We start from the raw sequence: 3,209 nt of genomic DNA on the forward strand, positions 1-3,209 counted from the left end.
AGGCTTGAACCTCCCCTTTTATTGTTGAACACCAAGAAGGTCAAGAGTGTTTGTTCAGTTCTCTGATGGTTGACTCTCCCTTACAGAAGGATGAGATCCAGATGTGTAGTGATTCTGCTGCCTGAGTGAAAGTAGGCACTCCAGCTCTCACATATGGGCACATACTGTCTTGCACACTCAAAGTCTATTAACCAGTCTTCATAAAACAGCTGTGAAAGGCAAAACAAACCAGCAGACAGGAGGAAATCTGACAGCACCTCTCCTGGCAGTCATGGGAGATTACATTTTTTGAAAATAAACCTTCACATATTTGGAAGTGAACTCCAGATATTTTATGTATCTGATATATACAGACTTTACCTTTTTTTTTTTTTTTTTTGATCAAACTCAAAATTTGGATGCTTACGGAATAATCTTTGTTCAGCCACAATGAGAATGGGCCTGCTATTTGCTATAGTGTAGCAGGTTTGGCATTTATTAGAATTGCATAAGAACATTTAGATCAAGGCCTCGTAAAGGTTTTTAAATGCACCGTCACAGCTGCTGTCTACTAAAGTCACCATCCAAGAGTTCATGCATAATTAACACTGAGCTGTGAGATGATGTTATGACAGGTAGATGAAGCACAATAAATATACACAAATGTTGATATATGAACAATGAAAAGATAATGAAAGGTCAGCTCTCAAAAAGGCTATTTTGATGGAAACAGCTACATATTGTCAAACCATGTCATTAATGGTAAGTGGTTCCATTCAATATGTCAGTGAATATGTATGTGTATGCTATATAGAGCACAATCAACTAAAACCTACAATATTTGGAAATCAAAATCAATTTAATGAATTCATAAATTTAATCTGAAAAAACCAGATTAGTGGAAGATGTGATAAGAGTTAAATAACTCCCTACTTGCATTTGTTTTTTTCTTCTTCAGTTACAGAAGTTCTGCAGTTAAAAATGAGCAAAAAGAAAAAAAAATGGAAACATCCATGATCCTGTCATCTCCAAGAAGTCAAAAGGTTTTGATATTTAATAACTTCAGGGTTATTTTCATGCATGAATAAGAGCACTATTCTGTTTATATTATATTATATCATATTTAAACATAATACTTATGTTTTGACATTATCTAAACAAATGATCTAAATCCCAATACCAAACTGCTTGGACCTTTTGGCTCTCAGGGGATGAAACAAAATGAGAACAAAATCTGTTCCCCTTTAACTTTTGGGTCAGCAGAAATTTAGCCCCATTATATTTTTTATATAAAGGAAAGAATTCATCATTGGATTGTCATTTTTCACTAGAGCCCAATTGTTCTACAAAATTGTCACCACATGTTTAAAAGCAAGGCTGCATTGATTTCAAGGCAATAGCTGTGCTGGAACGACTATCTTATATTATGTAAATAAATAACCACAGAAGAGAAGCATAAGAATATTTTTATTTTGTTTAACTGTTTATAAAAACATTCAAGTAAAGATTATTTAGAAGTGATAAACACAAGTTGTTGGCATTTGAGTTTGTGCTTCATACATTTCTGTCAGTAATATGAGTGACTCCATATATTAAGAAGTTTGTGCTACTTCTGTCTACAGCACACCTGACTCCCCTGAAATGCACAGAAGCACACAAATACATATTTTCTGACAAGATGAGTGATAAAAACTCAATATTCTCCTTTAATCAACCATTGAAATTTGATGAAAAGGGGTCAAATGGGGAGAAAAACGGGGAAAATAAATCTGCATGGTCAGATTTTAATTTATGATCACACAGTGACCCCTGCTGGAGGCCATGTTTAAAAAGGACCCACTTATCCAGGTCCAAAAAAATAATACCGTAAAAATGATTATAAATAAAATCTAATTTGTTGTATTATTGATTTGTATGATTGTTTATTATCTGGAGGCATTTTGAGCTGTAGAGCAGCTGAAATTCTTAATCAAGCAGGAATGGAAAAGCCTAAAATTTAAAAACTACTGTTCTCTGAAGTTCTTCAACATTTACAAATGAGTGTTCATAAATGAGATGATGAAGAAGCGCTGCCACAGGGCAAGAGGCAGTGTACAGCCCAGACACATCACTGATCCATAACACGGTCACACAGATGCAACTTTAAACTCTTAATCAACAAAACAGATCAGAGCCACAACCAGTTGAGTCAAATGAACATTTTTTTTTTATTCTTATCAGCTTTAAACAGGTTTTTTCCTCTCTACTGTCACCTCATACTTACTGAGGATAGGGGATCTTCATGGACATGAAGATTGAATGCAATCTGCTGGCTTCCTTAGCTAACAAGATTATTGTATTTTCTTATGAATTGACATTACAATGGGTAATGTCAGTTGAATTGTGCATGAATTACAATAACTTGGAGTGTATTGGAATATACTGAATTACTCAAAATAGGAAGAATTATAATTACTATAATAATTCAAAATAGTTTTACTATTGTGACATCTTTGTGTCCTGCGGCTGTCTTCAGACTTGCATAAGTGGTAAAAAATCATCACTCTTCTGTCTGGTGGTCACCACACTGAAGATGGACCATAGAAAGCAAAGTTTAGCTTTCACAGTGCCGTGGCCAACCTCCCTGGACGTGGATGGAAGAGAAAAACTGATGACAAACTGAAGAGACAGTAATGTGAATGGTAACCAAAGACCTTGAAACAACTTACAAAGAGATTCAAGGTGAACCCCAAGGTCAAGGCACCGCCTGGTACCGTTTGAGCATAAGTGGACAAACAAGTAGGACTCAACTGTTGAAAGCAAACAATTTAAAAAAAAAAAAAAAAGCTAGACTGGAATTTGTCAAAATGCAGATAAAGAAGCCATGATGCTTCTGCTTACTGTGGTCACAACTTTCCAGCACTTGCTTGAACACATTTGACAGCTTTTCATTCCCATGAAAATGTATCTGATGATTTTACTGTTATTTTAATTCCTAATTGACAGAAAATACCCCACAACATTCATTAAGACGTTCGGATATCAAAATAACTGGTGAAGCTGTTGAATATAGTTCAGTGTTTAAATGTCAAAATCGGTTACTATCAAGTTGGTTAGGATTGAAATTATATCATCAAATAAAATAACATCAAATTAACTATAATATACATAGACTGATTTTGAAAAGATATGCTATTGTACTACAGGATTTCTAGATTTTGCTTTGATCACACATTCAAAGATAAAATACA

The sequence above is a fragment of the Cololabis saira genome, chromosome 9 (genome assembly GCF_033807715.1).
Source record: "Cololabis saira isolate AMF1-May2022 chromosome 9, fColSai1.1, whole genome shotgun sequence".
NCBI lineage: Eukaryota > Metazoa > Chordata > Actinopteri > Beloniformes > Belonidae > Cololabis > Cololabis saira.